A 23,086-nucleotide genomic window follows, 5' to 3' on the forward strand; every position below is an offset into this window, starting at 1 on the left:
TTTGGTTTGAATTCCAAAACGAGATCCTAAGCCAAAGTCCAAAAAAAACCCACCTTAGGCACTCTACTTGACCACTTCTACATTTTCCTACATATCCGGTACCACCGTGTTATCCAACCGGTACTACCATGCCCATATAGAGTGAGTTAACCCTACCCAACAAGCCTAGTTTTTCGCAGGTCAAACCACATATCATTTTTGTTCTACTATTGGCAAGCCATGTTTCCTTTGAAATCCTTTCTATTAGCTCCACCACCTTTGAACATAACATTTTTTCCAGCACTTCTGGAGCCTTTTTGGTTTGCTTCTACCAGGTCACAGTACAGGTCCGGTAGTCCTTAGCAAATCTATGGGTTACCTTCGCGTTGTGATTTCGACATTTCTGCATAATTCAGTTAACAACTACTCAATTACAGTACTACTAAGATATTGGTTTTCCCTGGTACTGCGAGTCTGTTCTATTCATACAAAGAAGAGACCCTTTTTTCGTCTAGAACCTCCATCTCTTATTTACCTTGGTACTTCCAAGTATTGGCTCCGAGGTTTCTGAGACTTATTTTGACCATTCAAAGTATTTGAACATGTCTAGTAGTTCCAAGGAGATTTCTCCGGTGCTTATGGTCTAGTTACTTTTTATAGGCAATGGTAAGATTTCTACTGAGCAAGTATATAGACTTGCATACCCCATCTGTTATGGCAAGTAAGTGAACAAGTCATTTCAACGGCCACTTTGTTCAAGTCTAGAGAGTATCGAGGCAAGAATAGAAGGATGAAAGTGTAGGGTGATTCCAAGACCACTTCCATGATTCTCTCAAGGTCAAGATCCTCCACTCTTCTTCTCTTGAACACTACACCTACTGTTCCTCTCTTTTTACACCACCTAGTTATTTACACGTGGATTACAAACAGTGTGATCATGGAGCCATGTGGATGCAATGCTACAATCTAGGCATGACTAATTGGCGTCATGCAATCCGTGCGGCAGGTTAGGGGTGTTGGCACATGACACAGATATGTAGTTGCGGCACGTTCCAACACCGAGGAGGGCCTGAGAGACACAAACAGGGTGGGGGAGACCCACCGCTGACACGGCACACTGGCGGCGACGATGACGATGAGGGGAGCACGGTCAGAGGGGAATGGTGGTGGTGGAGGTGGAAGACCTAGTTCCCGCGTGTCCTCGGGGAGGGGATGACGCGGGGGTTAGGGGGGATTTCTTCATACAAGGTCAGTACCATGTTCTTTCAGGATTTATCACCCAATGAACCAATAATGTGAGTAATAATATTGAACATCATATGATTTCATAAATTCATTTATAGAATGAACAGTATCCATAAAAATTTAGGAGCATTACAGTCCTCATTAATGATTTCGTTTGTATTCGTATGGATAAATTGATGGTGCCTGTTCAAATGCACATCCCAGAAACTTTGTAGATGAAGAATATGATGGTAATACTCCCTCCGTTCCTAAATATAAGTCTTTTTAGATATTCTAATATGGACTAGATACAAAGGAAAATGAGTGAATCTACACTCTAAACTGCGTCTATATACATCTGTATATAGTTCATATTGAAATCTCTAAAAAGACTTATATTTAGGAACAGAGGGAGTATTAAAGACCAGTAAATTAAACAAACCGCTTGTTTATGAAACAAAGAATCAATCAAATGTACATGCTGGGTCAGTTCTGAAACAAGATTGCAGAGAGAAACAAGCACATATTGTAAAGGAATAGGATGCAAACCATAATGTATTGATTGGGTGCATATACACAAGTATATATAGTACATAGGGCAAGTGATATCCTCAACTATACACAAGGAGGAAGACTTGGAGTATAAGAATACATGTGCTAAATACATATCTCAACACCCTCCCACAGTCGAAGCGACACCCGTGCTGATGCAGAGTCTGGACCGGAACTCCTCAAAAGAAGTCGTAGGCAAGCCTTTGGTCATGATATCGGCAAATTGTTGGGATGTGGGAACGTGTAAAACACGAACATGGCCAAGAGCCACCTGATCCCGAACAAAATGGATGTCAAGCTCAATGTGCTTGGTGCGACGATGATGGACCGTGTTGGCGGAGAGGTAGACGGCGGAGACGTTGTCACAGTAGACCACCGTGGCCGTATCAGCAGGACATGGGAGCTCGTGAAGAAGCTGACGAAGCCAGGAACACTCAGCGACGACATTGGCCACAGTGCGATACTCAGCCTCGGCACTGGACCGAGAGACCGTGCGCTGTCGTTTGGACGACCAGGACACCAGGGACAGCCCAAGAAAGATGCAGTAGCCTGAAGTAGAGCGACGGGTGTCTGGGAAGCCAGCCCAATCAGCGTCGGAGTAGGCGACCGGATCAGTGGCGGCAGAGGCACGCAAAGTGAGACCAAGATCCATAGCACCCTAGATGTAGTGGAGAATCCGCTTAATAGCGGTCCAGTGAACGTCTCGAGGAGCATGCATATGGAGGCAAACCTGCTGAACTGCGTACTGAATCTCCGGTCGAGTGAGAGTGAGGTACTGAAGAGCGCCAACAATGGACCGGTAGAAAGCAGCATCTGAGTCAGGAGAACCATCAGTAGCAAAGAGCTTAGCCTTCATGTCAACAAGCATGGCCGCGGGGTTGTAGTTAAGCATCCCAGCACGGTCAAGAAGCTCATGAGCGTACTTGCGCTGATGAAGAAAGAAACCATCAGGACGGCGCACCACCTCGACGCCGAGAAAGTACTGCAACGGGCCCAAGTCCTTGATAGCGAACTCAGCGCGGAGACGATCAGTGAGCTGACGAAGGAGCTGAGGAGTGCATGCTGTTAGGATGATGTCGTCAACATAAAGGAGCAAATATGCCGTGTCAGTGCCCTGGCGGTAGACAAACAATGAAGCATCGGAGCGTGTAGAGCGGAAGCCGAGTTGATGAAGAAACGCTGCGATGCGCTGGTACCAAGCGTGAGGGGGCCTGCTTGAGCCCATATAATGAATGGGAGAACAGGCACACATGATCAGGGCATGCCGGATCAACGAACCCAGTGGGTTGCTGACAGAAAACCTGATCCTCGAGATGACCATGAAGAAAGGCATTGGAGACGTCCATCTGATGAATCGGCTAGGCACGGGAGATCGCAAGTTGTAAAACAGTGTCGATCGTCCTGGGCTTAACAACCGGAGCGAAAGTGTCGGTGAAATCCACGTCGGCGCGCTGTCGGAAGCCACGGACAACCCAACGCGCCTTATAGCGGTCAAGAGTGTCATCGGGGCGAAGCTTATGCTTGAAGACCCACTTGCCCGTGATCACGTTGGCGTGACGAGGACGAGGAATGAGCTGCCAAGTCCGGTTCCGCTGCAAAGCGTCAAACTCCTCCTGCATCGCAGCCATCCAGAGAGGATCGCGAAGGGCAGCACGGACGGAGGACGGGAGCGGAGACGGCGTGGACGTGGAGGCGGTGCAGACATACTCGTCTGCATTGTATCGCGAACTGGGACAGAAGATGCCCGTGCGAGAGCGCGTGACGGGGACGATCACCGGACCAACCGAGGGTGGAGGCCCGGCAGAACCGTCAGGTGCGGCCACAGACCCGGCATCAAGAGACGGTGACGGGCTCGATGTAGCGTCGAGGCGGCCGCGGAAGAAGCAGCCCGAGCTGGCAAGTCAGCGAAGGCCGACCTGGCTGGTGGGCCGGCTGGAGCGCACCTGAAGGGCGACCCGGCTGGTGACGACGGCCCGGCTGGGGAGGGCGGCCGAGGCACGGGGCCGGACGAGGCCGACCGAGGCGCGGAGCCGGGCGAGGCCAACCGTGGGCCGGGCGAGGCCAACCATGGCGCGGGGCCGGGTGAAGCCGACCCGGCCGGTGAAGGCAACTGAGACGTCGTGGTAGCTGGCCCATCGTGCGGAGGCACGGGAGGGGGCAGGAGCCCGGCAGGCGCAGGGGCACCCAAGGCCGGCAAGGAGCGATGGCGCGGAGGGGGACCCACCGCGGGAGTTGATGGAGGCACCACCTGTTCCTGTGCAAAGGGAAAAACAAGCTCATCAAAGTACACGTGCCTGGAGGTGATGACACAGTGAGACACAGGGTCATAACAACGATATAAACCTTGATGTTGGCCGGGTAACCAAGAAAGACACATGGAACGGAACGAGGAGCGAGTTTATGAGGCATGGTGGCGGTGATGTTAGGGTAGCAATGACAACCGAAAATTCGAAGGCCATCGTAGGAGGGAGGAGTGCCATAAAGAAGATGATGTGGCACATAGTTCCAGCGTGGGCGGCATGGTCGGAGGTTGGTGAGAAGAGTGGCGGTGGCGAGGGCATCAGGCCAGAAACGGGAGGGCATGTATGCATGGAAAAGAAGGGTACGCACACACTCGTTGAGGGTGCGTAGGATGCGCTCGGCACGGCCATTCTGCTGAGAGGTATATGGACATGTGAGACGAAACACAGTGCCATGGGAGGAAAGGAGATGGCGAATGGTGAAGTTGTCAAATTTTTTTCCGTTGTCGGTTTGAAGTGCGAGTATGGGCCGCCCAAACTATGTGGAAACATAAGCATAGAATGCAATGAGGGTGGCAGGAACATCGGATTTCCTACGAAGAGGAAATGTCCACACAATGTGAGAGTAATCATCCAGTATAACAAGATAGTAAAGATAGCCAGAATTACTTGGTACTCGAGAGGTCCATACATCGCTATGAATTAACTCAAACGGAAAAGAAGCAACTGTGGAGGAGGAACTAAAAGGAAGACGGACATGTTTGCCTCCGGCATGCTTCACATGAGTGAGCGGCCGTTTTATTACATGAAAAAGAAAATCCTCGCATTATTTGACAAAGCGAAGAAGTGCTAGGATGCCCAAGAAGGGCATGCCAAAGGTCGATGCCAGCAGAAAGAGCTCGAGGACCACCCGAAGATGACGACGACTGAACTGGATAGAAATCGTCGGGACTGTCACAGTGGTGAAGAATCATCCTGGTGCGAGCGTCCTTAACAAAAAAGCCAACTTCGTCAAATTCCACAGTTATAGAATTATCACGAGAAAGATTACGAACAGAAAAGAGATTCTGAATTAGATGGGGAGAAACAATGACATTATTAAGAGAGAGAGAGGTCGAGAGTTAGAGGGAAAACTAGCAGAGCAGACATGCGATATAGGGAGACCAACACTGTTGCCGATGATGATGTGGGAGGGAGTAGAAGTAGGATAGATAGAGGATAGGTTACCCGGGTAAGCAGACATATGAGCGGTGGCGTCGGAGTCCATGAACCATTCTCCGCCACCACCGGAGTAGGGTGGCGGCTGCTGTAGTGCCGCTAAGAGCGTTGGGTCCCACGCGCCAGGAGAGGGCTGCGGGGTGCTGTACGCGCCATAGCCAGGGGCACTGTACTAGGCGCCGTAGGAAGACACAGTGGGCCCACCATAGGCGCCGAGAACGTCCGGCTGGGGCGCGGCCAGAAGGGCCTGGTGAGAGGCGGGGTGGGCACCAAGGATCCCCGAGGTGGGGGTCGCGACACGGGCATGCTGTACGCATGCACAGCCCCCGTCCAGGGTTGTAGCCGCCGACCCATGGGGGCGGGGGCTGCTGCTGTCCGCGGGGCTGGCCACAACAGCCACCGCCTTGTCGCTGACCGCCTCCTCCTTGGCGCTGACCGCGGCAACGGTTCCTACCGGTGCGCGCCGGTTGAGGCGGCTGCGGTGCCGGGGGGGGAGGGGCAGTGGGTGAGGCGCGGTAGGTGGAGGACGAGGCGCCGATGGTGGTGTAGGGGCACTATTGGAGAGGCCGGCGGCGAGGGCAGTGTGGACAACATGGGTGCGGAGATGCTTCATCCGCTGCTCCTCAAGACGAAGATAGGCCATCGCCCGCTCGTAGGAGGGGTTGGCCATGAGGGTGAGGTTGGAGGCGGCGTTGCCGAAGTCCTCGTTGAGACCGGCGGTGAGCGTCGAGAGAAGAAGCTCATCTCCCACCTTGAACCCGACGTAGTTGAGCTCGTCAGAGAGGGTCTTGAGCCGGAGACAGTAGGCGTCGATGGTGGAGTCGTTCTGGTGACACCCAAAAAATTCCTGCTGCAAGAAAACAATCTGTTGGAGCTTATTGTCGGTGAAGAGGCCATTGATCTTGGTCCACACCGTGTAGGCATCGCCCCCATCGCGAAAGACGGTGTGGAAGATGTCGGGGGAGACGGTGAGGAAGAACCACCGGATGAGGGTGGCGTTGATGGCCACCCAGTTGGCGTCGTGGTTGCCGGCGAAGAAGTTGGCGAGACCGTCCACGTGATCACGGAGATTGTACTCACGAAAGAGGAGATTAAAGTAGGTTTTCCAGACATAGTAGTTGGCGGAGGTGTGAGAGAGGATGATGGGAACATGCTCGGAGAGGGAGATGTTGCGGATGTCGGCAGCGAGGGGCTCGTCGGGTTCGGTGCCATAGGAGGAATCGAAGGGGTTGCTAGGACCGGAGGAGGTAGAGCGGGCCGACATGGCAGTAAGATGGAGCGGTGGCGGCGCGGGTTATGCGGCGGGAGCGGGGCGAGTGGTGCGGCGCGGGTGGAGCAGCAGGGCAAGGGGAGTGGCACAGGTGTGGTGTTGCGGGAGGGAAAGGAGAGAAGGCTCGGGAGGGTTAGGGTTTTGGGTGGCGGCGCGCGAGGTTCAGGGTTTCGGGAGGTGCAGCGGCAGGAGGGCGGCTCGGTTGGGAGGAAGGAGGCGCGGCGGTAGGGGTGCGGTGGCAGGGGTGCGGCGGCGTGAGGTAGGGCTAGCGGCGGCGGCCGGGAGAGGCAACGGCGGCGCGGCTAGAGAGGATCGAGGGTTTAGGCTGATACCATGTAGAGGAATAGGATGCAAACCACAATGTATTGATTGGATGCATATGCACAAGTATATATAATACATAGGGCAAGTCATATCCTCAACTATACACAAGGAGGAAGACTTGGAGTACAAGAATACATGTGCTAAATACATATCTCAACACATATACAAGATATATGTATGTCAAAAAAAAAATAGCCCAGTTTTACTTAGTGCGTAGAGAGGAGCACCTGAAGTAGCATGCACGGCCTGCATTTGTCTATTTGGGCGACTTGAAACAATATATGATTAAATACATGATAACTTACGACGCAGCCATTTTGTACCGTGGGATATAAACTTGTAGACCTCAATTTTAGAGGTGGGTTTCTTGTTGGCTTCGTCAGGCAGCATCATGTGTCGATCCTTTGTGCTGAATTCCATCATGCAAAAGTTACCTTCCACTTGCTCTCTGATTGCATACTCCGCATTCTTCACCTCGGAAGCCGCAGCAGACTTGCAGTCAATCGTGGCACGGATTCGCGTGAGAGAAGAGAGGTGCTGGATGCCGAAGCTGAAATTTCCATACAGGGACAGTGTTTTCCGTGCGCTGAATTCGAGAGAAAGCCTTCCAAGCTTCTTCATGGCTCGTGATGTCAACTCCGGCTCCGTCCCACCATGTTGGCATATGAGCGAGAACACCTTCAGAGAGCTAAAGCCACCATCCGCGCCGGCGATGCACCTGCCCGTTGTGCTCATTTTGGGCCATGGGGTGATGTTACCTGAAGAAACTAACTTAGAGAAGGACTAGGTGAGGCAAGCCTCACAGGACACCGACACCTTCATCGTCCAACTGGAACATTTCAATATCCATGTGGGTAACGCTGAGAAGGGACTTCATCTTGTGCGCGGCTACTCGGGGGATCGGAGCGAAGAGCGTCAACTCAAATCTTCGGAGCTGCTCTGGTGGAGGGAACTTGAGCTCCAAACCGAGCAAATCAAAGTGCAGCTGGCAGTCAAGAGAGAGGGAAGTGAGCCTGGTGGACCTTGCAACCTTCTCAAGGAATAACTTGACACTTTGATGATGAGATAGTTGTGATCCATGCAATCTTACGCCGAGGACCCTCAGCTGCTCTGATCTATCCATGAGATCTATCACTGAATGGAGTTTACTCTTACTGTCTACACCGATGGTTGACACTTCTTCAAATCCCTGCATTTTTAGGATTTTTTTCCGGCACTTTGACATGACCGTCGATCAGGAGATGTGCCAACATTTTCTGTTTAGCTATGGATGCAGGCAAAATGCTCAGTTTTGTCGTCCGCCTCAAATCCAGGGTCTCCAACTGCCCTAGTTCTCCAATTTCCTCTGGCAACTTATCGATGGCGGTCCCGGCAACTCCTAGGTGTCTCAGCAGAACCAACCCTTGAATGCCTTTTAGATGACGGCTTCTCAGACTATCAGAATCTTCCAGATCAAGAACTCGTATAAGTTTGAAGGATGGAAGAAGAGACGTCCCTTCTATTTTACCAGAAACTCTGAGGGCCGGACGAGTAGTACTAGCAACCCCTTCAATACCCCCCAAGACGGTGATGGATCGCACTTTCCACAGGTGCACTGCGGCCGAGGCCAAGGTGACATCTTGGTCTTGGTCGTCGTAGCGGTCCAACGACAGTCGTCTGACAGTATGCATGCTACCTGGAAACAGCCCGGAACTGAGATCGGCACCGAATGTAACGAACTTGCCTTGGCTCGACTTGATGAAATGGAGGATCAGACCATGAACGGTGCAACCCACTGCCTGGTCATCATTGTAGTTGAACACCGGTTGAATCAGCCTCCTCGTGATAAGCTCGTTGAAGTATCTCTCTCCTGTTTCCCACAAACTGATTGATTCCTCTCTTGTTTGTTGACCTCTTCCTTCCGTATCTTTTCTAGGGATAAACCCTTCAGCTATCCATACCCGTATCAGACGATCTTTCTTAATGGCATAATCTTCTCGAAAAACACTTAAGGTACAGCAAGCAAGACTTCAAAGGCAGAGACAAAGCAGCATAACTCATCTGCAGTAGCTTCATCACCCCTTCCGATGTGAAGTATTGCTCTGCTGATGAAACAATGGGCATCCTGAGCTCTGCCAGTTCTCTGTGGCATTTCGTTGTTAATAAGCCGGTTGCAATAGTTATCGCCAATGGCATGTCACCACACATTCTGAATACATTTCTGGTAAAATCATCATAATGAGACGACCATTCGGTTTGTCGGTCTCTATCTGGATCTAAGTATAAAGATTTCTTCTCGCTGAGATCCTCCATCCGATAGATATCTGTGGGAGGAACAGAACAACGTTTGGCAACATCGTTGATGCAAGTCGTTATTAATACCAAACTTCCACGATTCTTATTGCACAAAGCACTGTTGATAATTTTCCAAGCGTGTTTACTCCATAGGCCATCCACTATGATGAAATACCTGACATGTTTAATTCAATATGATATATATACATGCCATAAAAGTATATCATTTGATTTGTGCTCGACAGAAATTTGCAATGATATACTTCCTCTGATAATTTTTATCTACGTCTAAAATGCACTACACTTTGATAAAAAGAATGTACAGTCAGATAAAGAGTAGAGTCGATTCTACGAAAGTACGGTGCACCATATATATGTGCAGTAAACTTCACAAAAAGTGCAGTTTACGCCATCAAATCATGCACTAGATCTATTGCACAAGACTCTTGACAAAAGATAAGGTAATTAAACTGCAAGTACGTACCTCTTCGTGCCGAGGTACTCCCAAAGCTCAGTTAAGAGTTTGGTCCGATCCTGGCCGACAGTTCCCCTTCCTCGCCTTACCTTTTTCTTCTTGGGCATCGGCGTCGGCAGCGGCGGGAAGGACTTTACTTGGTGAAGTATGTCCACTAGAGTCTTCCTCATGGACGGTCTCCGACCAAGGGTGACGAAAGCTCGGCACTCGAACTCCCCTTGAAGCTTTGCATAAATCTCCTTGGCAAGAGTAGTCTTACCAATGCCTGCCATTCCGACGATGGAAACCACCCTGAGCTTCTCACGCTCGCTCATCACATACTTGAGAATAATCTCATCTTAGGCAGGGGACACGCACGATGGTAGGTTTCTCCTCAACAAATAGCCGTGAATCGGTTGTGATTTTGCAGCTGGGCATAGCACCAGGATCATGGAGGCCAGTGGATACTTCGGTAGTAGTAACAAGTTTGTACCTTTCACAGAGCTCAAGCATATGATCGGAACGGGCCTTGAATTTTTTTTACTTCCTGTTCTATCTCCGACTGTTCACCTCCCGTGTTCACCGTCGCCGCCGGATTCTGATACCCCGTGTTCGCTGCCGCCGGATTCTGATCGGTCCAGTCCTCGATGTCGAAGATTAGCTCGGGGACAATCCCCAGCCATGTTGCGACTTGCGAATTCGTCTCCCGCTGCCTGGCAAGCTTGTCGAAGAAATCCTGCTGAAGGGTCACCAGATCTTGCCCTAGCTCTCGGATTATAATGGGAGGATTCTTCAGTTTGGTGAGCTTGTCGACAAGGGAGTTCATCGACCCTGCTGTATAGCTCACCATAGGTTGGCCCTCCATGATCTGCCTATTTCTCTCACGCCCAATCCAGGAGGTTGGCGATCAGATATTTGCGTGCGCCTCTTACTTGATGGATGCGAAAGGTCATTAGGGCTTCACCGCCCCCCCTAATTTATCCTACTTTAAGATGATGTGCACATTTTTTCATTTGAGAAAAGACACCAAAGGACATCTTATATCTCAGAATTATTAAAAACATAAGGGGTAAGAGCAACTTCAATGGGGCGACCCATTTCGTCCGCCCGCGTCCGTTTGGATCGGCGCGGATAAAAGTGGCGGCCCAACGCGCCGACCCAAACTCAAATCGTGTGCGCCCGGCGTCCGCGCCGACCCATTTCCGGCCCAAAATTGCGCCTGGAATGCGTCGGCGCGGACGTGAAGCGGACGCGCCACGCGTCTCCTCGCCGTTCGCCGCGTCCCCACCTGGCGGCTGTCCAACCGCTACGGTCAACATAATTTATGACGACCGCCCACCTTGGGCCCACGCGTCAGCGACGACGGTCGTCCTTTTTTAAGCCGGGCGTGCGGCGGGGCCGTCCTCATCCACTACCACTCCCCCCCCCGTCCCCATCTGGCCACCCCTGCCCCCACGCCGGCGACAACCCTAGCCACCGCCAGCATGGGTTTCTTCTCTGGCGTCGGCAGCAGCCGCAAGGGCAAAGCCCCCGCCCTCCCCGCGCCGGAGCGCGCTCCCCGACAGAGGCAACGCATCAGCGTGCCGGTGCACCAGGCCGAGTGGCACTGGCACCACCGCGTGCCTCTGCCGTACCCGGATGTGACGCTGCCGCACGACTGGCATTTGGATCCGGAGAGGATCCCAGTGCCGGCGGCGCCACGGACGGGCAGGGCCCATGCGGAGGAGGTGCGGTGCCGGCGGGCGTTGCTGAGCGAGGAGCAGCGTGCCGACCCGCGCTTTGCCGTCGACTCGCTCAACTGGGCTCGATGGTTCGCCATCGAGCACGAGGAGTCGAGGCGACGCGGCGTCCGCGGCGTCGACCACAGCCTGCCGCCGCCCGCCTCGTCGTCCGCGACGAGGACCAGGAGGCCGAGGCCGCCTACCAGGCGGCCATCAAGGAGAGCGAGGAGGAGGAGCGGTGGAGGGAGGCGGACGAGGCGGCTTTCGAGGCTGCCATGGCGGAGGCCATGGCCCTCTCCGCGGCGGGCGACTGCGTCGTGCCGCTGGTGGCCCCGCCGTCCCCGCCCAAAGCCGAGCCGGAGGAGCCGGCCTACATCGAGCGCTACTCCTGGACTGGAGTAGTCCGCGAGTGGGTCAGCGCTCCGCCGATCTGGCTCGGGGCGACGGAGAAGCAGGAGGCGGCCTACCTCGACCACTAGCGCCGCGTTCGGCTTGCCGAGAACCGCCGGGAGGGCCAGCGCCTGCAGATGCTCGAGCGCGAGGCCGAAGAGGAGGCGCGCCAGGCCCAGGCAGCGGCGGCGTAGGCAACGGCGGCAAAGCCCGACATCACCGCCGTCTGGAACACGGCGTTCCCCTAGGCCGGCCCTGCGTCGACGTTGATCGACCTCACCGGTCCCGATGCAGACGCCGCCGCCGACAAGGACGCCTAGGGCAGCGCGTCATCTAATTTTTAGTATTTTAATTAATGTAATGTGGACTTTTCCCGGCCTTCGTGGCCGGCTTTTATGTTTAATTAAATGTATGTATTTATTTTTAAAATGCTTGCAATACTTTTTTTGACGCGCCGATGAAATGAGTCGGGCCGGCGTTGGGCGCTTACGCCGATCCAAACACAGCGCCGGACGTTTGTGTCCGCCGAGCCGATCCAAACGGACAAAAGGCGAACAAAAGCAACGTTCATTTAGGTCGACCGGTTGGAGTTGCTCTTAAGGTTGGCTATCGGCTGGCCGATCTTGCGCGGCACCGGTTGCGTGCTCCTCCTCCGATTACAACTGATTGAAGAGACCACGATTGGGATCACATCGTTGCACACGCCACGTACTCGATCCCTCCGGGACCACACACCGCTTTGTCTCAGTTAGTCTTGTCCCGACGTGAATGACTTCAGCCGCACGTTTTCTTCCTCATCCCATCTCTTCTTAGTTGCCATCTCCTACAAGGCCACGGTTGGGGCTATTTCTTCCGAAACTTAAATACTCTCAACACAACACCACATAAATGAAACAAAACACATGCAGTTATACGAAAGAGCAATGGTGAGTGGTGGAGTCAGGGGGAAAAGCACCCCCCCCCCCCCCCCCCACATCCAATATTTGCTGCTAATTATCTAATGAATAGTGCACAATTAATGAGTATTTGCTGCTAAAAACTTACGTTCCAATGATTTGGCCCTCTCCAACCAGTTCTAACAGCCTTCGGCCCCCTGATAATTTTTTTCTGGCTCCGCCATTGCGAAAGAGAATCTATGACGGAAAAGAAACAAGACAGAACAGAAAGATAACTACTATAACTAATATAGAAAGCTCATAGCAAAAAACACGAACTAGAGAAAGAAAACATGATTGAATAACAGATAGAGATGCACGAAATATATGAGCACATAGATCAGAAATAGATATCTTATGACATATAATACTACCCAAAATAAACTAGTGAAAGTAATGTAATAGGATATGAAGGACCAGTGGTGCTCGATGGCGACAAATTCAATCTTCAGCAAAAGAGCTATGTCTGGCTGGAGGGACTTGTCATTGAAGATAGGAGAAAAACTCTCTTTGCCATATTCTCCTCAACATGAAGTTCCTCAAACTTCAGTTGAGTTTACTCATGGTAGATTCTTCTCGCCAGTCTCCAAACCTTCAACAGACTTTGCTTAACGGACCATAATGACTCTTGGTTGTTGAACACTTTGTCTTCGGTGACCAGAGTTACTGTTAGTGAGTCAGACATATGCTTAACCGTCTAGAGAGTTAGCAGCTTTCAAGGGTAATAGGCTCACAACTCTCGACTTTGATCTCCGTGATGCTCAACCATTATCTAAATTTCAGCTTTAGGGTTTTCTCGGTGAATTCTCTCAAAGAGGGATGCTCAGTCAATCTTATCGAAATATCAAATGAAGCAGCCAACCATACCAATAGACGAAGGTGGCTATTTATAGCCGGAGCAATCCCTCTTTAAGAGACTTCAGGCTGCACTAGCGTATAGCTTTAGGCCCGTCAGATGAAACAGAACCCGCCACAGCACAATTTGTCATCCCTACTCTATCGTAGGAGTACAATACAACAACCCAACTTTTCGTCAATACATCTCTCTTACATTTTCGTACAATACTCCCTCCATTCGTGAATAAGTGTATATCTAGCTTTTGTTCCAAGTCAAAGTTTTAAAATTTTGACCAAATTTATAAAAAAGAGTAGTAGCATATATGACAACAAATTGGTATATTATAAAAGTACATTTCAAAACGATTCTAGGGATACTAATTTGGTGTCATAAATGCTGCTACTTTTTCCTATAAAGTTGGTCAAAGTTTTAAAATTTTGACTTAGTACAAAAGCTAGTTATACACTTATTCGCGGACGGAGGAAGTACATCTCTCTCATCCTAGTTTTTCTCCGCCAAAAAAGGAAGCTGGCCCACCGACAGCCGCACTCATAACACAGCCAGGTCTCACATCTCGTTCTACGCCCATGATTCAAGCGGCGCGACCATACGGTCGTGACCCGTATAGTTGTCTCATCACCAGAGCTGGTCCTGAGATTTTGAAGGACCGGGCCAAGAAAAAAATTTAGCCCCCCCCCTATATAACCAATAACAATTTAATGCAACCAATTTTGATATTTACGTTCAATACTTTTTATGTATTATCCTAAAAAATTCTTCCAAAATCCCGCTGGCCATCGGGGACCTAGTGGTAAGGCCATGATTTGCATGGCAAGAGATCACTCATTCTTCTATAGGCGACAAACATATGCACAAACAAAAACTTCAAAGCGTTAAACATCCTTCTATCTTGAGAAACGTTTGAATAACCTGGCTATGGAACGACTGAGCAAAGAAAAAGAACATAAATAGATACATAAGATCGAGTCTCTTAAAATGTTTCTTGGTACAAAGTCACTTATGATAGGCCAGTGTAAGTTTTATCCAACAATGTTTATAGATGCGTAATATTGTAAAATCATTTAGCAGTGGAAGATATGCATCATATATGTGAAGGCAAATAAGTTAATGAGCTATCAGCAAAAAAACATTTTACTTAATCAGCTACATAAATAATAGGGAATAGTATGAATGATATACCTCAAACCAATTGCATTGGCGTACGTGAGTAGGCGGTCAGCAACGATGCGATGTGGACGTCACGCGGGAGGCACTCGGCGATAATATTCCGAGTGTCTGGACAGTGGATAACGGACGCACTTGGTGCGACAACTTTGGCATTGATTTCCACGGGAACCAAGGCGATGATAACGGACCCACTCCTTTTCACGCCAGAAATGATTCCTCCGACGCCCCACGGTGCCCCACAGTGCACCGGGTTCGGCCTTGTTCCGCCGGCGCTAGTTTCGGGCCTAACCGATGAAAAATGGGCTCCTGAAGCGATTAGACCGTTTTTTCAGCACCGACGCTATAAAAGAGCCTTGGGGGACCTGTTGAGGGGTGGCTGGAGATACTCTGAGTCCTGCATGGCCGCGTGCAGCTACTTGAGCTGCCGGCGGCCTGCGACTTGTGATCTGAAGGTTGGGTCGGGGGAACAGAGAATAGGGTAGTGGTTGACTGGATTATGGATGCAATCTCACGTCTCAAGAGTTACATCATGATTGCGTGTGTACATCAATGTGGGGCTAATCAACTTGAGCTAATTTCGTTTCGGGAGAAGAAAGTAGTAGATTGCTGATTGCCTAGTTCCCTTTTTCTTTGGCGTACTTGCCTAGGCTGCTACCTCTCTCCTTTATTAGGGCTAATTTCATTTCGGGAGATGATATGGGCCTATGGGCCACCTGTGTACCGCATGTCTGGGAGGGGCCCCTGGATTTTGACACATACGTATCTATCATTTTTAAGAAGTTGTTCCCCACTTTTTTCTATTTTCTTATCATGCACACTATCCACATCAGCAATATGCAACATCATTATTCAGTTTACATAATCATCCAATCGCTTTCCCTCACCCGCAGCCACGTAATTATTCAGTTTCCCACTTATTCCCCTCCAGTCACGACGGTACGAAAAAACTGCATTTTCCCTCACCCGCATGCACTCCTTTTCCCTCTGGCCATCCCGCATCCCGCACGGCACGGCACAGCCGCCGGCCCTCCTGCCCACCTCCAGCCCAGCGCCGGCGCCGGTGGTCACCGCTCCATGGCTCCATGTCCGCCCCGCGCCTCCGCGGCCTCCTCCTCCATCGCATCCCGCACGACTGCCGGCTCTCCCGCAGGATCGGATCCCGCCCACCTCCACCTCAGCGCCGGTGCTCACCGCGCCATGGCCGCCCCGCGCCTCCACCACCTGCTTCTCTGCTGGACCGAATCCTGCCGCCGACCAGCGCCAATGCTCACCGCGCCATGGCCGCCCCCCTCGCTTGCTCGCGCCACCCATCCACCACCGTGCTGCCCGCTGTTGGCCATCTGTTTCGGCCGACCGGCGGCCGCCGGTACGACGTCTTCTTGGCGCTGGGACGCGGACTGGGCGCTGTTCCGTTGCCGCTGCCCCAGGTCGTCGAGGAACAATACTGTTAGGCTGGGCGAACCCCCTTCCTCTGCTCCAAGCCTCCAGGTGCAGTTGGGATGCAGGCCATCCGCCCTTTGTCCACTGGTGTCGTTGCTCTGCTCCGCCCTCTGGCCACCATCGATGTTCCTCTGCTCCACTGCCGTCATCATTTGCCAGGAACCCGGTTTTATCCACGTCTTCCCCAGGTCAACACAGCCGCATTTAGTTCACTGCTTCTGACTAAGCTTCTCGATGTGGAGGTGATGTAATCCCGTTGTTCTTCAGTGGTTTTTAGCTTGCTGACACCAAATGGCCCACACTTTTATCTTTTGAATTAAACTGTTCAACTAAAAAGCAAATAAACCCTTCGGCTGTAGGCCATTGACGATTGACTATTCACTTCCTCTCCCCACGATCTCCACAAGTAACTGACTTATTGATCTCCACAAGTAACTGACTTATTCCCATTTAAATTGTGTGCTCCACAATCCATTTCATTCCCATCGTCCTCCATAGTAGTCATACAGCTACCCCTGGTGAGCAAATCTCTCCCCCGTCCGCATGCACATTCCCTGTGACATTTTTGCTGATTCATCACAGCTTTGGACTTCCTCAGGTACTGGACAAAATTGGACACCCAGCTTCCCATCTTGGTTGTTCTTCCCCTGCTGCATACCCAGACACCTTGGATTGACGGCTCCTCTAGGTAAATATTGTTTCCATCTATTGCTTACTCTAAAGTTTTGTGTACTTCGTTCATATCTGAATTTAACTGCTATTTCTGAATTTTTGTATGCTTCGCTATATTGAATACTTAGCTCTGCTTTTCTTTATTTGTTCTGATTTTTTGTTTGTCTGTCCAAATTAAATTCAATATGGTACAAGAATCCATATGCCTTGCATTCATCCCCTGCATTTACAGAGTTTTTAGGAGGGTATTCTTTAGTCTCTTCACGCCATCGCCTTGCATTTGTCCAAATCTGAATTTACTTTTGCCAATTGAACTTGTATTCTTCAGTTTTTGTTTTTTTATATGGTATGAGAAGACATACACCTTGCATTTCACCCCCTTATATAGTTTGCTTTAGTATCTTCACACCGTTCATCTGTTTCTATCACCTTGCGTTTGGTAGACTTGCCGACATGGATAGGGCAGAAAGCTCTTCGCATAATTCAGTTGGACGAAAACGTCATCCATCATTACCTAATCCTCCTCCTTGAGTAAACCCATATGTTGCTGCCCAGAACAGACGTGTGCGTCTGGAACTCATGGTTCAAAAAGGAAAAAGAGGTTTGTTAGGCACATTATATTCCTCCGAATTGTTATCTTCCATACAACATGTCTTGCGATTTATTTCACCATCTACTTCTTCATATCTATGAAGCAACAACCTCTAGAGGAAAACAAACATCAGAACAACCTGCAAATGAAGAATCATCCACATCGACGTCACACATAGAAAATCCGGTCTTTGCCCATAACCGTAAGATTCTACCCACATTCCAGTTCACGCCTAAGAGTTTTGGGATGACTACATTTACAAAAATAATCTTCCCGGCTTATCTTTCAGGAACTATATTTCAACCCTTAAACCTTGGAGGTCCCCATCATTCTTGCAAACACTGTGGTGCTCTGTTTTGGTATGAAGAGCGTCTACGCAGAGAAAGACACACTCCAGATCCAACATATAATTTGTGTTGCAAGGGAGGAAAAGTTTACCTGCAGCCATATGATCCTCCTGCTCAACCTCTTGGATTTACTCACATCCCAGGACAGAACGCTCTCCAGTCACTTCTTTAAACATATTAGGCAGTACAATACGATGTTTGCAATGACTTCAATGGGAGCTAAAATTAATGAAACCATAAATGATGGACGAGGCCCATATGTTTTCAAGGTTAGTGGGCAGATTTTCCACCGCATTGGTTCTTTGAGACCAACTAGGGAGCGGCCAAAATATGCACAGTTATACATGTTTGATATTGAGCGTGAGGTTTCAAACCGAATAAATGTTGCTTCGTCTTCACGCTCTGCTTCATCTTCATGCTTTGCTTCGTCTTCAAGCTCTTCATTCCAACCTAACTAAGGCACTGTTCAATCGCTAATACAAATGTTGAACACACATAACCCCATTGTCAAGTTGTTTAGGACAGCAAGTCAAAGATTAGCTGGGAGTGATTCTGACCATTTAACAATAAGGATTGCTACCTCTTGAGCAATGCGTTGGATTTCCTTGAAGAGGTAAGGATGATGCAGCAAAGTAGCGTAAGTATTTACCTCAGTTTTTGAGAACCAAGGTATCAATCCAGTAGGAGGCTACGCGCGAGTCCCTCGTACCTGCACAAAACAAATAACTCCTCGCAACCAACGCGATAAAGGTTTTCAATCCCTTCACGGTCACTTACGAGAGTGAGATCTGATAGATATGATAAGATAATATTTTTTGGTATTCTTATGATAAAGATGCAAAGTAAAATAAAAGCAAAGTAAAAAGCAAAGGAAATAACCAAGTATTGGAAGATTAATATGATGAAGATAGACCCGGGGGCCATAGGTTTCACTAGTGGCTTCTCTCAAGAGCATAAGTATTTTACGGTGGGTGAACGAATTACTGTTGAGCAATTGACAGAATTGAGCATAGTTATGAGAATATCTAGGTATGATCATGTGTATAGGCATCACGTTCGAGACAAGTAGACCGACTCCTGTCTGCATCTACTACTATTACTCCACTCATCGACCGCTATCCAGCATGCATCTAGAGTATTAAGTTCATGAAAACAGAGTAACGCCTTAAGCAAGATGACATGATGTAGAGGGATAAATTCATGCAATATGATAAAACCCCATCTTGTTATCCTCGATAGCAACAATACAATACGTGCCTTGCTGCCCCTATTGTCACTGGGAAAGGACACCGCAAGATTGAACCCAAAGCTAAGCACTTCTTCCATTGCAAGAAAGATCAATCTAGTAGGCCAAACCAAACTGATAATTCAAAGAGACTTGCAAAGATGACCAATCATACATAAAAGAATTCAGAGAAGATTCAAATATTGTTCATAGATAATCTTGATCATAAACCCACAATTCATCGGTCTCAACAAACACACCGCAAAAAGAAGATTACATCGAATAGATCTCCACAAGAGAGGGGGAGAACATTGTATTGAGATCCAAAAAGAGAAAAGAAGCCATCTAGCTAATAACTATGGACCCGAAGGTCTAAGGTAAACTACTCACACTTCATCGGAGAGGCTATGGTGTTGATGTAGAAGCCCTCCGTGATGGATGCCCCCTCCGGCGGAGCTCCGGAACAGGCCCCAAGATGGGATCTCGTGGATACAGAAGGTTGCGGCGGTGGAATTAGGGTTTTGGCTCCGTATCTGATCGTTTGGGGGTACGTAGGTATATATAGGAGGAGGGCGCGCTTGGGGGGGGGGGGGGGGTAGGCGCGCCCCCTACCTCGTGGCTTCCCTGTTGGTTGCTTGACGTAGGGTCCAAGTCTCCTGGATCTTGTTTGTTCGAAAAATCACGTTCGGTTTCATTTCATTTGGACTCCGTTTGATATTCCTTTTCTTCGAAACCTTAAAATAGGCAAAAACAACAATTCTGGGCTGGGCCTCCGGTTAATAGGTTAGTCCCAAAAATAATATAGAAGTGGATAATAAATCCCAATAGTGTCTAAAACGGTAGATAATATAGCATGGAGCAATAAAAAATTATAGGTACGTTGGAGACGTATCAAGCATCCCCAAGCTTAATTCCTGCTCGTCCTTGAGTAGGTAAATGATAAAAAAGATAATTTTTGATGCGAAGTGCTACTTGGCATAATTTTAATGTAATTTTTCTTAATTGTGGCATGAATATTCAGATCCGAAAGGTTCAAGATAAAAGTTTAATATTGACATAAAAATAATAATACTTCAAGCATACTAACAAAGCAATCATGTCTTCTCAAAATAACATGGCCAAAGAAAGTTATCCCTACAAAATCATATAGTCTGGCTATGTTCTATCTTCACGACACAAAGTATTTAAATCATGCGCAACCCTGATGACAAGCCAAGCAATTGTTTCATACTTTTGACATTCTCAAACTTTTTCAATCTTCACGCAATACATGAGCGTGAGCGATGGATATAGCAATATATGTGGAATAGAATGGTGGTTGTGGAGAAGACAAAAAAGGAAGAAGATAGCCTCACATCAACTAGGCATATCAACGGGCTATGGAGATGCCCATCAATAGATATCAATGCGAGTGAGTAGGGATTGCCATGCAACGGATGCACTAGAGCTACAAGTATATGAAAGCTCAACAAAAGAAACTAAGTGGGTGTGCATCCAACTTGCTTGCTCATGAAGACCTAGGGCATTTTGAGGAAGCCCATCATTGGAATATACAAGCCAAGTTCTATAATGAAAAATTCCCACTAGTATACAAAAGTGACGAAATGAGAGACTCTCTATCATGAATATCATGGTGCTACTTTGAAGCACAAGTGTGGTAAAGGATAATAACATTGTCCCTTCTCTCTTTTTCTCTCATTTTTTATATATATTTTTTATTTGGGCCTTTTCTCTTCTTTTTTATGGCCTCTTTTCTTTCCCCTTTTTTTCGTCCGGAGTCTCATCCGGGGAATCATAGTCTCCATCATCCTTTCCTCACTGGGACAATGCTCTAATAATGATGATCATCACACTTTTATTTTCTTACAACTCAAAAATTACAACTCGATGCTTAGAACAAAATATGACTCTATATGAATGCCTTCGGCGGTGTACCGGGATATGCAATGAATCAAGAGTGACATATATGAAACAATTATGAATGGTGGCTTTGCCACAAATACGATGTCAACTACATGATCATGCTAAGCAATATGACAATCATGGAGTGTGTCATAATAAACGGAACGGTGGAAAGTTGCATGGCAATATATCTCGGAATGGCTATGGAAATGCCATAATAGGTAGGTATGGTGGCTGTTTTGAGGAAGGTATATGGTGGGTGTATGATACTGGCGAAAGGTGCGCGGTATTAGAGAGGCTAGCAATGGTGGAAGGAAGAAAAGTGCGTATAATCCATGGACTCAATATTAGTCATAAAGAACTCATATACTTATTGCAAAAATCTACAAGTTATCAAAGAAAAGTATTACACGCATGCTCCTAGGGGGATAGATTGGTAAGAAAAGACCATCGCTCATCCCCGACCGCCACTCATAAGGAAGACAGTCCAAAAATAAATCATGCGCCGACTTCATCACATAACGGTTCACCATACATGCATGCTACGGGAATCACAAACTTTAACACAAGTATTTCTCAAATTCACAACTACTCAACTAGCACAACTTTAATATCACCATCTTCATATCTCAAAACAATTATCAAGCATCAAACTTCTCATAGCATTCAACACACTCATAAGAAAGTTTTTACTATTCTTAAATACCAAGCGTATTAGGATTATTTAAGCAAATTACCATGCTATTTAATACTCTCAAAATAATCTAAGTGAAGCATGAGAGATCAATAGTTTCTATAAACAATTCCACCACCGTGCTCTAAAAAATATAAGTGACATACTAGAGCAAAACTATATAACTCAAATGATATAAGCGAAGCACATAGAGTATTCTAACAAATTCCAAATCATGTATGGCTCTCTCAAAAGGTGTTTACAACAAGGATGACTGTGGTAAACTAAAAAGCAAAGACTCAAATCATACAAGACGCTCCAAGCAAAACACATATCATGTGGTGAATAAAAATATAGCTCCAAGTAAAGTTACCGATAGAAGTAGACGAACGAGGGGATGCCTTCCGAGGCATCCCCAAGCTTTGGCTTTTAGGTGTCCTTAGATTATCTTGGGGGCGCCATGGGCATCCCCAAGCTTAGGCTCTTGCCACTCCTTGTTCCATAATCCATCAAATCTTTACCCAAAACTTCACAATACAAAACTTAAAGTAGAAAATCTCGTGAGCTCCGTTAGCGAAAGAAAACAAAAGACCACTTCAAGGTACTGTAATGAACTCATTCTTTATTTGTATTGGTGTTAAACCTACTGTATTCAAACTTCTCTATGGCTTATAAACTATTTTACTAGCCATAGATTCATCAAAATAAGCAAACAACTCACGAAAAACAGAATCTGTCAAAAAACAGAACAGTCTGTAGTAATCTGTAGCTAGCGCAAGATCTGGAACCCCACAAATTGTAAAATAAATTGCTGGACGTGAGGAATTTATCTATTAATCATCTGCAAAACGAATTAACTAAATATCACTTTCCAAATAAAAATGGCAGCATTTCTTGTGAGCGCTAAAGTTTCTGTTTTTTACAGCAAGATAACAAGACTTTCCCCAAGTCTTCCCAACGGTTCTACTTGGCACAAACACTAATTAAACACAAAAAACAGAACCAAAACAGAGGCTAGGTAAATTATTTATTACTAAACAGGAGCAAAAAGCAAGGAATAAAAATAAAATTGGGTTGCCTCCCAACAAGCGCTATCGTTTAACACCCCTAGCTAGGCATAAAAAGCAAGGATAGATCTAGGTATTGCCATCTTTGGTAGGCAATCCATAAGTGGCTCTCATAATAGATTCATAAGGTAATTTAATTTTCTTTCTAGGAAAGTGTTCCATGCCTTTCCTTAACGTAAATTGGAATCTAATATCTTCTTCCTTCATATCAAAAATTGCACCAATCGTTCTAAGGAAAGGTCTACCAAGAATAATAGGACATGAAGGATTGCAATCTATGTCAAGAACAATAAAATATGCCGGCACATAATTCCTATTTGCGACAATAAGAACATCATTGATTCTTCCCATTGGTTTCTTAATAGTGGAATCCGCAAGGTGCAAGTTTAAAGAGCAATCATCAAAATCACGGAAACCTAACAAATCACACAAAGTCTTTGGAATCGTAGAAACACTAGCACCCAAATCACATAGAGCATAGAACTCATGATCTTTAATCTTAATTTTAATAGTTGGTTCCCACTCATCATAAAGTTTCCTAGGGATAGAAACTTCCAACTC

At 47.9% G+C, this 23,086-nt stretch overlaps 1 long non-coding RNA gene and 1 pseudogene across 1 annotated transcript; one reads left to right on the plus strand and one right to left on the minus strand.

Moving 5' to 3' along the window:
* Positions 1–7,092: 7,092 nt before the first annotated feature.
* LOC123153854 (disease resistance protein RGA5-like) lies at positions 7,093–12,766 on the minus strand (annotated as a pseudogene).
* Positions 12,767–15,623: 2,857 nt separating this feature from the next.
* LOC123147011 (uncharacterized) lies at positions 15,624–17,891 on the plus strand. Its single transcript, XR_006473020.1, has 4 exons — positions 15,624–16,735; positions 17,163–17,320; positions 17,415–17,513; positions 17,601–17,891. It is a non-coding gene; the product is annotated as an uncharacterized lncRNA (long non-coding RNA).
* Positions 17,892–23,086: the final 5,195 nt, after the last annotated feature.

Source organism: Triticum aestivum, chromosome 7A (assembly GCF_018294505.1).
Source record: "Triticum aestivum cultivar Chinese Spring chromosome 7A, IWGSC CS RefSeq v2.1, whole genome shotgun sequence".
In the NCBI taxonomy this organism is placed as follows: domain Eukaryota; kingdom Viridiplantae; phylum Streptophyta; class Magnoliopsida; order Poales; family Poaceae; genus Triticum; species Triticum aestivum.